The following is a 12,184-nucleotide window of genomic DNA, read 5'->3' as shown; positions in this document are numbered from 1 at the left end:
TGTCATCTAAGTCAGCAACTACCATATCACAAAGGAGACTAAGGTGTGGGGAGAGGAGCATAATCACTCATTTGTGCTGGGTCGTGATGGTTTGGGGAAGGAGTCCAGGACTGGGAAGAGTCAGATATGGGAGGAAATCCCACCCTGCCTGGGGGAGGGAAGCTCAGTTTAGCTACCAGTCTCAACTACACCTGAGCTCTCCACTGGAAATGTCTGTCTTTTCTGTCATTTTCCCCGGCTCCTGACACACAAAAAACACTCAATAATTACTTGCCAAACTAAACATTATAAAAACCCAGCAAGGAAAGATATGCAGAAAAGAAATAGGTCCAAGAAAATGATACCTCTGAAAGCTAAAGACAGCAGCAAAGGGCAGGTAGACCAACAGGGATGCCATGCTTTTTTAAAAAATACCAATTACAAAACACACGCAGGGGGAAAAAAATCCAGGAGGAACAGGCATGTTTACGCTTCATTTGGTTTTGAAGAGTATTCCTGTTGGAAGCGTGGCTCAAATATCCTGAGAACATATTACTCTATTAAAAGGTCTCCCAATCTGATTTAATAAGATTTACAAAGAAGAGGTAGAGAAATAGTTCAGAAAAAAGACCACTCAGGAGATATTCCAGGAATGTGACTTGTTGCCAGATCTTCTCAGGTTCCAGTTCTCTGGGGGAGCTGAAGATTTTGGAATAATGGAGAATCAAAAAAGAATCTTTTACTCTGAGTAAAACAAAACAAAACTCCTAGAAAACTTTACTTTTGCCTGCTATTATGCTCTCCTAAAGAGACAGTAAAGGGAAAGTGAGGCAGACAACAAGCTTTGGGCTTGGAAGAAAGATACCCTGTAACACCTTGGGTACTTGCCCCGGGGCCAACAAGGACGCAGTTCTGTAACACCAGTCCTGCAAAGTTTATGGAGAAAGAAAGATTATCCCTAGAAATACGGCAGCATGACCTTGGTGGGACAGCTGTTTCAAGCACCAGAAAGACTTAGACCACTAAGCCCAAGCTATGTGGGGCTTGGTTTCCTCAATATGATAATTCAGTGCCTCAAGCAGATCCCAAGATTAATCATTTGTGACTCCTGATGTTTACAGGGCAGAATTGCTACCACATATTGTCCAAGGTGGTTGTCAAGTTAAGAAAAACTTAGGTGCTAGAAGTTTCAGATTCATAGAACAGCCTTGTAGAACTACAAAATACCTCAGTGTTCAAAAACTAAGGCCTTAACGAACTGTTTTGTTTTGCACCATTTTATTGGAAAAGGAAACCATTTCCCAAAAAGATTAAATTACTTGGCTGGCCATGCAGCCTTCCCTGCGAGTCCCACTCTGGTCTTCCTCCAGTTATTTCACGCCCGTGTCCAAGGAGGCATCAGGCCCAGAACTCTGGAATTCCCTTCCCAAATGTTCTAAAGTCTGCTTGTAGGGCCTGCATGGGCCTCTTTCCTGGATTAAAGGTGGTCTTCAATCATGCAGACTCATGTCTACACGTGGCACGTGAGGCCCCTTGGGAAAGCAGGAGAGGGAGGTGAGCCATGGGGCAGTTGGCTCTGCATCAACGTAGTCCAACATGGAGCTCCGTGGAAACCAAGAAGTCAGAATTTGAACTTCTGTCATCATGAAGGTCATTATGGAGCAGTTTGCTAGCTTAATTTATATTCTTTTTTTTTCAATATATGAAATTTATTGTCAAATTGGTTTCCATACAGCACCCAGTGCTCATCCCAAAAGGTGTCCTCCTCAATACCCATCACCCACCCTCCCCTCCCTCCCACCCTGCCCTCCCTCCTACCCCCCATCAACCCTCAGTTTGTTCTCAGTTTTTAACAGTCTCTTATGCTTTGGCTCTCTCCCACTCTAACCTCTTTTTTTTTTTTTCCTTCCCCTCCCCCATGGGTTCCTGTTAAGTTTCTCAGGATCCACATAAGAGTGAAAACATATGGTATCTGTCTTTCTCTGTATGGCTTACTTCACTTAGCATCACACTCTCCAGTTCCATCCACGTTGCTACAAAGGGCCATATTTCATTCTTTCTCATTGCCACGTAGTACTCCATTGTGTATATAAACCACAATTTCTTTATCCATTCATCAGTTGATGGACATTTAGGCTCTTTCCATAATTTGGCTCTTGTTGAGAGTGCTGCTATAAACATTGGGGTACAAGTGCCCCTATGCATCAGTACTCCTGTATCCCTTGGGTAAATTCCTAGCAGTGCTACTGCTGGGTCATAACTTAATTTATATTCTTAAAGAATTGAGACATATATTACATGAGAACTCCCAAAAGGTACTCTCCTCAGAGCCTTTCCCAAAGCTCACCATGATACACTCAGCTTTCTGGGCAGGTGCCTGATAATTAAGCTTCGGATGTGTATGTCTTGTGGGACTTGGCCTAAACTAGTCATCCTCTTGATCTTGTACATTCGTAACTTTCACAAGGAACCACAGCTTACTATTACCAAATCCCATAGTCTTCGGTCATGGTGAGTTTCAGGAAGCACATTTCATCTACAAAGCACAGCATGGGTAGCACCTGGTCAGACAGCATTCCGGCCCGCGGTGTGGCAGTGCTGCTAGTTTCGTTTTCCACCATAGCTTGGCAGTCTCTTTGGTCTTGAACGATACTGACTGCTGCCAGAGAAGCAAAGGAGTAAGAGAGAAGAGGAAAGAAACTGAAGGCAGAAGAAGAGGAACAGAAAAAATTCCAGTGTTCCATTTTTCTGGGAATTAAGCAGAAAAGAAGACATAGCCTCTGTCTTCATGGTGTTAACATCCTCACACAGGGGTCAGCCCACTTTCCGAAAAATATCAAACATTTTCAGCTTTGCAGGTCAGACAGTCTCTGGTTGAAACACTCAATTTGGCCACTGTAGCACGGAAGCAGCTGTGGACAGCATTTAATGGAATGGGTGAGGCTGGATTTGGCTCACAGGCCATACTGTGCCCACCCTGTTCCAGTGAGTAAGCAGAGTTAGTATTAGAGGGACAGCAAAAGCAGCTCCGGGTGCCTTTTAGGGACTCCCAAACCACTTGTTGCCTTTCCCGTTATACAGTGGGGACTTTCACTCCAAATGAGCAAGGATAATTCTTAGGATGGAGAATGAGGATGATTTTCAAGCTCAGAAGCTATCATTTTAGATCTCCAATCTTGATTGATGGCTCCAAAACAGAAGATGATCCTTATCAATAACAACCGACAGCAACCAGCCTACAGGAGGGTGTCACTGAGCTTGGCTTTTTGCCTGCTTCACATCCACCAGGTCTCATGCAATAGGATATCTTATGGGCGGAAGCGTCAATTCTTGGCCTAAAGCAGCGCCTAAGGGCCCAGCTCCAAATATCCATGTTCCTTCCCTCAGCTAACCAAGAAGCTCTATAGAAACAAAGTAGCACAGTCAGTAGATTGATTAATGTTTAAATATGGGCTCTTGGGCAAAAATGTCAGGGAAGAACTAGGAAGTCTGCATTTATTTTTAGTCCTCTATTTGGACAGAGTTTCCCTTTTTTGGAGTAACCAGTGGTATTTACCACTATAAAGACATAAGCCTTGAAATTTACAGAATGCTAAGCCATTATAAGCAACTTTGTACATTTTTAAAATTTTTAATTATCATCCATCTCTGAGATTCTGAACTCTTCTCCCCCTAAGGCTCAACATCTCAGGGTCACCCTCCTCCTTGACCTCCTCCTCCTCCTTCCAGCTTCCAGCATCACTAGGTCATTCTCAGCGGTCCCTCTTATTTTGCTTTTATCATTTCCCTTTCTCCACTACCTTTACTGCTTTTTGCCTGGGTGATGTTCCAGCTTCTAACTGGGCTGATCTGTCTTTTCTCCCATCCATCGATACCATACTCTGCTTCCCAAAATTAAGCTCTTGAATTCTGTTCAGTAATCATTACTGAGCAGCTGTTTTGAAATAGGCACTGTGCTAATTACGATGAAACAAGAATAAAGCTCTAACATCACTCCGGTTGGGAAGCTGTCCCAGAAACAGATCAGGTCAATGCAGTAGGAAGAGTGCTATAGACCAAATGTTTATGTCCCCTCAAAATTCATATGGTGAAATCTAACCCCCAATGTGCTGGTACTTGGAGGTGGTGGGGCCTTTAGGGGGTCCTTAGGTCATGAAGGTAGAACCCTTGTGAATGGGATTAGTCCCATCCTAGAGAGCTCCCCAGCCATTCTGTCATACACAATTACAGGGAAAAAACAGCCATCTGTGAATCAGGAAGTGGATCTTCATCAGATGCCCAATCTTCCAGCATCTTGATCTTAGACTTCTAGCCTCCAAAACTGTGAGAAAGAAATTTCTGCTGTTTATAAGCTACCCAGGCTACAGTATTCTATTGTGGCAGTCTGAACAGACTGAGATAGAAGGAAGAGGAAAAGAGAAGGAGAGAGAGAGAGAATATAAATGAATGACCTATAGGAGCCCAGAGGAAGCCCACTCAATCCTGACAAGCAGGAAGTAGGAGGGAATAGAGAAGTCTTCCCAAAAAGATCATGCACCTACTCAAGTTTCCAGTGATTCTCATAAATCTCAGAATAAGGTACAAAACCCTCAACTTGGCATTAATAGCCTTTCATTTGTCCCCAATTTACCCTTCCAGTTTTAATCCTTGTCAATCCCCATTATATATGTATAATCCAGCCAAACCAAATCCCTAAAAGGCCTTCATTTTCTTATCTCCCTGTTTTTAATCATTCTCCTCCCCCCTAGTATCCAGATACTAAGAACTATTAAGATTCAAAAAGAGAAGACAAACAGCCCTAGAGAACAATGAGCAAGGAATATAAATAGGCACTTCACAGAAGAGGAAACTCATATGTCACTAAACATATGAAAAGATGCTCAGTCTCACTAGTAATCAAGGAAATGGAAATCCAAATAATAGGATACTACTTAGCACCTATCAAATAATACTGTCAATAATACTGTCAAATAATACTGTCTTAAGTCAGCTTGGGCTGCTATAAGTACCATAGACTGGGTGGCTTATGACCAACAGAGATGTACTTCTCATAGTTCTAGAGGCTGGAAGTCAGGGCACCAACATGGTCAGGCTCTGGTGAGAGCCCTTTTCTGGGTTGCACATTGCTGATTTTTGTTGTATCCTCACATGCAGAAGGAGAGCAATCTAGCTTTCTAGCCTCTTATAAAGGCACTCAGCCCATGGATAAGGGCTCTACCCTCATGACCTAATTACTTCCCAAAGACCCCCACCTCCTAATACCATCACATTGGAGACTAGATTTCAATACATGAATTTCAGGGGGCACAAACATTCAGTCCATAAAAGCTATCAAACCTGGGGCAAAGTCACGGGGTTGTGGGAACTCTCACTACTGGTGGGAGCATGTGATGGTTGTCCCCAAGGCCACCCCTATGTTCAGAGACTGGCTAGGAGGACTTGCATATAGTTGTAGTCATGGCTAAGATTTATTACAATGCAATATAGTGTCTGTCCTCCTCTTCCACAATAACAGAGTAATGGCTCGGTGTGTGGTTGCCCAGGTAGGGACTGCGTTCCTTACACTTGTAGCAAGGGGTAGTGTTGTCACTGAGTTCACTCTGGCAGAATGAAGTGGAAGTGATAATGTGCACCATTGGAACCGGAGTGCACTTCCCTGCTCTCTTCTCCAATCTAATATCTGGACTTGGTTTTGTGGTAACCCAGCTTCAACCATGGAAATGACCTCAAGGACTTGGGATGGCAGAGCTACAAGATAGAAGGACTATGGGTTCCTGAGTAGGGAGGGGGGCGGGGGGCAGGGGCTGGGAGGGGGCAGAGCTGCCCAAAAATGCAGCACACACCTCCTAGACTATGAGGTGGCCCAAAATCGTTTGCATCTTGCTTACAGCAGCCTAGATTGGTTGACTTAAGTGATGTGATAGAAATATCATTTTTGACTCACCCAACAGCCAAAAACGAGCCATTCTAGACTGAAGCCAAGAAGCCAATGCTGTAACAGGCCCCTAGGCCCTGTGCACTGGCAACAACGGGCCCTGGGTCAGCTAACAAGGAGCTTGCCTTGAAGGGAAGGAAACTGGGCTCCCCATCCCACGTGGGGAAGCATACACACTCCCTCCGAAGAAACTCAGGCAGCTACATAGGGCATTAAAGCTTCTCAACAGAGCAAGCCTGGAAACCCCTGCTTAGATGTACAAATGTCCTCAGGAGAACCCAGAACACTTCCTGCAAGCCTGGGACCGGCTGCCAGCTCAGCAGCCGGCTCCACACTAATCATTGGGAACTCTTTCTCTAGGAAGACGCAGTAAGCAACATCACTGGACCCAAAAACCAGCTGGGCTGGTGTTGGATAGACCAGGGAGAGAGAGTGTTTATCAAGCAGGATTGAATCTCCATAAAATTATCCGGTTCTGAGCAAGGCTACTAGCAGCTCCCAAGCCATGTGAATCCCAATTCCAACTGGCTACTCACCAGATAACGCTCAGGGATCAAAGATCAGTTGTTACATAACATAGACATGGCCCACAGCAGGGGTGCACGTGCGTGCACACACATACACACACACACACTTTTATTAGCAGCAGACCTTGGCTTTGATAACTACATTCTACCCCATTTGCTCAGGAGTGTGTTTTTATTTTTAATAACTCCAAATAATGAATGCCTATTTTTGATGTTCTATAAAAAAAAAAAAAAAAAAATAGGCCAGCTATCTGAAGGCACTAAGGCAGAAGGAAACTAGGGTATCTGACCCTGGACCTTGCAAAAAGGAGTGTGGAATTTGCCAACGGATGTAGCTATGAAGATATTTTCAATAATTAGCATTTTCAACAGTTTTCAGCCTGTCTCTGAGAAACAGCCTGGACTCTTCATTAGAGGCAATAAAAAGATTTAAGGAACTTGCCCAAGGCCAGAGGGAGACTCCATGTCGGAGCCAGAATTAGGCTCAAGTCTTAATGGCCCCCATCGGTCTTCAGCCAACGCTCACACCTTCAAGTCTTTTAATTAAAAAGAAGAGCAGAGAGAGGCGCCTGGGTGGTTCAGTCAGTTAAGCATTTGGCTTTGGCTCAGGTCATGATCTTGCAGGTTCGTGGGTTTCAACCCCGCATCAGGCTTTGTGCTGACAGCTAAGAGCCTGGAGCATGCTTTGGATTCTGTGTCTCCCTCTCTCTCTGTCCCTCACCTGCTCACTCTTTCTTTCTCTCTCTCTCTCTCAAAAATAAATAAAAATTAAAAAAAAATTTTAAAGGAAAAAAAAGAGAAACAGATGGGTATCAAGCAAAGGCCAAAACTGCATGTATATGCTTGCCAGACCCTCTTCTCAGAAAGCATAGTATTTCTATAATTACCAACAAAGAGCTGAAAGGAAGGAAAGAAGAGAGGAAGGGGATAGGTTTTGCAGTTCTTAAAACACTAATGAGACGCAAAGCTAGGGATTGGGCAGGAGGATAGGTGGAGAAGAGATCTGAAACAGTGCCGTAACTGTGTGCAGAGAGACCAGGTAGCTGAGGTCGTGCACAGAACTGAGCAGGGAGCATCAGGCTGGAACGGACTTTGGGGGACACAGGGACAGTATTTCCTCACAACACTCTCCAACAGCATCATTCCATGGGAAATCCGATGAACAAACATTGTTTCATGAGGTTCTGTGATGAGGTGAAAAGAATGGCAGATATCAGGCCAAACTAGAAGAGACAAAAGGATTTAAGAAAGCTAAAGCAGCAGAGGTGGTGAGACACTTGGACTAAACACTCCGGAGCCGTGACATGCCCTGGGGCTCTGGGAACAGACTCCACGAGCGAGGAGAGGCTGGACAAGAGCCTCCTGTCAGGCTGCGGTTGCAAAAGGCAGGCAGAGGTAAAGCCGGCAGTGGAAGTTCCAGAGCCTGCGTCTCGCAGCTTTAGGAGTGTTGAGAATGTTCTAAACGTGAAAACACATAGGCCTCCTATTCCGTGATCTGCCTTCATGTGGGCGACAGATAAAGAAGAGTTATGGTTGGCCAGAGCAGAAAGAGGGATGGTGGCCTCTTTTAAAACCACAAAAGCCATGGTCTGGAGCAGAGTCCAAGAAGGGAGAAGGCTTGCTTCCTCTCTCTGCTTTCAGCCATGTGGGGACACAAGGGAAGTCAGCAGTCTGCAACCCAGAAGAGGGACCTCATCAGAACTCCACCATGCTGGCACCCTGCTCTTAAACTTCCAGCCTCCAGAACCGTGAGAAATAAAATTTTGTTGCTTATTTAAAAGGGGAGGGGGGAGGTTAAGATTGTCATCAAGGGGTTGGTTTCTCGACACCAGGCCCAGATGCCCACCCTCCCGCAGGTCATGTTCCCACAAACACACACAGGGCCCACAGCTAGTCTTCAGTGGACTGCCCAAAACAAGGCCTTCATCGTAAAACCTCACCTCACGGGCTTGCCACGCTGTCCCCGGAGCTCATGGAAGGTAGTGCTAGCTCTACCTTTTCCAAACTCTTCATAGTTCTTGGCCCAGTTTTTGTCTGGTTCCGGACTCTTGCTGATGGTGGTGTTTGTGGCCCCTTCCACAGTTGCTGCCTTCAGGACTTGGCAACGCTACTTGATCTTAGGAGCGCCAACCCTTGGTGTGCCCGCCAATGCTGACCCAGACCGTCACTCCTTTCTCCTTGAAAGTCCTGGGGTAGGACCTCTATCTTAGTTTCAGCTTCTGGGTTCCCTGACCCCCCACTATAGCCTACCCCCAACCAACGACCCCAGTGGCCTACCAGTCCTACCACGGGCCTGTTGAGCATGGTTTTGCATAGTTTGGACAGGACTACAGTGGGACTTGTGATTATACTTCCATTTGTACTTTGTTGCATATAGTATGCCTAATCATGGCTACTAAAGTGTGCATGGTTAATCTTACTGCCTGAGCTGCTTCTGTATTAATCCCTTTGTTGTCCTTAAGAGAATTTAAAATAAATACCACTACTGCCATTGGAGTTCTGTTAAGAATATGTACTAAACCCAGTAGACCCAAGTCTCTGGTGCCTCTAACTTGAGAACTCGATTCATTTGCAACTGTTTCGGAGCCTCTACTAAGGGCCAGGAACCAGGGACAAGACATGGCCCCCATTCCTGTGGAACTCATAGTCCAATGGGGAGAAATATGAGTACCCAAATGATTATGAGTCAGCATAAGCACCACTAAGAGGTAAGTGGAAGAAGCATGCTTAACCCAAAGGAGACATGGCTGAGTACATTATTAAAAGGAGAAAAGAAAACAAAGGGAAGGAGGCAGGGGAATGGGAGGGAGCATGTTCTAAGCAGTGGGAGCAGCGGGGGGAGGGGGGGGGGCGGGGTGAAAGACCCTAACTCTGTGCAGTGCATCAGTCTGGCTAGAAGCTGGGAGTACAGGGTGAGCAGGTGCTTCCAGGGGGAGAGAAGATAGGGACAGATCCGCATCCTGGTGGGTCTTGTACTCCAGGCTCTGCAGTTTGGATTTTATCCTGTAAGAGGAGATATCCATGGGGGAGTTTGTTCTAACTGTGGTTCCCGAATGCTGCACACAGAAATTCAGATTTAGCAGGTCAGGGAGTGGACCCAGGAATCTGCATTTTTATAAGCACTCCCTTTGCTGGATGAGTTTGTTGAAGAAGATGATTGGACAACACTTGTCTAAATACAGCTGTAGGAGATGTAGAGCCATAGAGGGGTGGTGTGATCAGATCTGTTTCAGAAAAGTCATTCTGGCAGAAAGTACCCCATCCATGCTCACTCAGCAAAGCTCCCTAATCCTTTGATAATCCCCCAGTAACCTTCTGCTACCCATGGGGTGTAGAGCTCAGAGTAGGCTCTGAAAGAGACAGACTCCTGAGAAAAGAGGCCCCTGGGAGGGTCATGCCTGAGTACTCCTGGACTGTTTTCCTTGCGACATTTGTAGCCCCAAACCCAGGGCAACCAGTGCTTGCTGCGAAAATACAAAAGCTTTGGGGCCCTAGGTCCACTGATGGACCTCTGGATTCTAGAGAATACAGGCTGTGCTGGGGGCTGGAGCCTGGGGTAGGTCTACGTCCAGTCTAGTCAGGGCCACAGGAGCTCTGGACAGGACAGAACCTGTGCTCGTTTGGTTAACAAAAGCCCAGGGGGAATTTGGGTGCAGGCCATGTCAGCTACTTACCTGAAATGCCAAGTCTATCATTTCAGAGAATGGAACTCACCCTGCTTGTAGCCCAGTTTCCTACAGCCAGTGGTGATTAATGCATTGATAAATATGACAATGACATTCCAACCAAGAGCCTGCCCACTCACCCCCTTGGAGCTGCCTAACCAACTGAGCAAGATTTCTGCAGAAAAAATGCCTGCTCATTATATGGTGATTCTGAGCCTGGTAAAAAACCCAAGCCGACTGACACTGGCTGACAGCATGGAAGGTTAGGTAATGTTCACATTACCCTGGTGCTCACCACCCACGTGCATCCCAGGATGAACCCTCAGAGCCCAGCCCTGGTCGCATCTTCCGTGCCTCTTCCATGGCAAAGCTGTGTTTCCCCCAGGATTGCACAATGCCATCGTCTGTAACATTTCATTTCATATTCTGCCATCTCAGAGGGCAAGAACCATATGTTTCAGGCTTCTTTTTTCTGATTCCCTACGCCAATGAGTGGCCACTCAAATGAGCATGCTTGAAACAACCATGAGGCCTCTGTCTGGGCCCATGTTCAGTCACTGAGCCAACATGCTAAGAGCTCAGCCCTGCAGCCACCCAGTCACCAGCTTCTAGACCAAGACATGTGTTTCTTGAACACTCCCTAGATTTTTCTTTTTTTGGCTTACACTTAGCAGGATTGCCCCACCACTGGATGAATCCTGACTGGCATTTGCTGTGACTAAGCCTCATTGACACTCTGGTGGAACACCACTGAGGATCTAGAGAAGAAAATGGAAAAATAATCACTTTCAACTGCTTTAAACAGCCAGTAGGAGATGATTCCATTTAAAGCAGCTACAAGGTACCTAACTCAAATATTTTGGCTTTTCTGTTTCAACTTGTCTGTCAGTTTCCAGGCCATAAACATTTAAAAAATCATTTGTATGTGATCTAATGACATTTGTGAGTGTGTAGTCAATACCTAAAAAATCTAAGAAACATCAACCTCATATAATTAATCAAAAGATAAGTTTCAATATAGGTATCAAAAATCTTTATCATGGGGCACCTGGGTGGCTCAGTTGGTTGAGTGTCTGACTCTTGATTTGGGCTCAGGTCATGATCTCACAGTTCATGAGATCGAGCCCCACATCAGGCTCTGCTGCTGACAGTGTAGAGTCTGCTCAAGATTCTCTGTCTCCTCTCTCTCTGTCCCTCCCCTTCATGCACAATTTCTCTCTCTCTCTCTCAAATAAACATATAAAATATTTATCATTAACAGTGAGTTTATAGAGAGTCAAGCATTTGTAATCAGCTTTCAATACCATGATTCAAGCTTGAAGAAATGGCTATCAAAGATACTATTCTACTCTAAAGAACTAAAGTAATAATGTCATTACAGTTCATTAATATGAGGAGTTGAGTGGTTGGCCCTAGTAAGACCCAATCAAGTACACTATGTCTTGGTACAGAGGCCAAGAGGTCAGGACAATCCAATGATGATGGTCTCTTTGCTGTCCATAATGCCTGGTGAGTTTGTAATTCACCTAACTGGTGGGCACTGTCACCACCCATCGTGATATGGAATAAAGATATCTGAAATCTTGAGAGAACTTTAAGATTTAGGATTCAGGAATTGGTTTATTTTAATTAAAATAAACCTTTAAGTAGTCTTCAAAATGATATGTTCTTGTCATCTTATAACTATTTTGTCAAAAATAAGGACATAGGGGCGCCTGGGTGGCGCAGTCGGTTAAGCGTCCGACTTCAGCCAGGTCACGATCTCGCGGTCCGTGAGTTCGAGCCCCGCGTCGGGCTCTGGGCTGATGGCTCAGAGCCTGGAGCCTGTTTCCGATTCTGTGTCTCCCTCTCTCTCTGCCCCTTCCCCCGTTCATGCTCTGTCTCTCTCTGTCCCAAAAATAAATAAACGTTGGGAAAAAAAAAATTAAAAAAAAAAAAAAAAAATAAGGACATATATGTAAGATACTTTCACATACACGATATTCATTCTATGTCATTTAATTCTAGATATTATTATCCCAACTTTTATTAAGAGGATTAACCTGGGGCTCAGGGAGAGACTCAAGATCATATAACTG

At 45.2% G+C, this 12,184-nt stretch overlaps 1 long non-coding RNA gene across 2 annotated transcripts in view; it reads right to left on the bottom strand.

The window, feature by feature from the left end:
* LOC122228056 overlaps positions 1-12,184 on the bottom strand; it is a 30,009-nt gene that overhangs the window by 567 nt on the left and 17,258 nt on the right. The gene's annotated exons all lie outside the window — the stretch shown is intronic.

The sequence above is a fragment of the Panthera leo genome, chromosome C1 (assembly GCF_018350215.1).
Source record: "Panthera leo isolate Ple1 chromosome C1, P.leo_Ple1_pat1.1, whole genome shotgun sequence".
Taxonomy (NCBI): domain Eukaryota; kingdom Metazoa; phylum Chordata; class Mammalia; order Carnivora; family Felidae; genus Panthera; species Panthera leo.
This window is presented reverse-complemented; position numbering and strand designations above follow the sequence as displayed.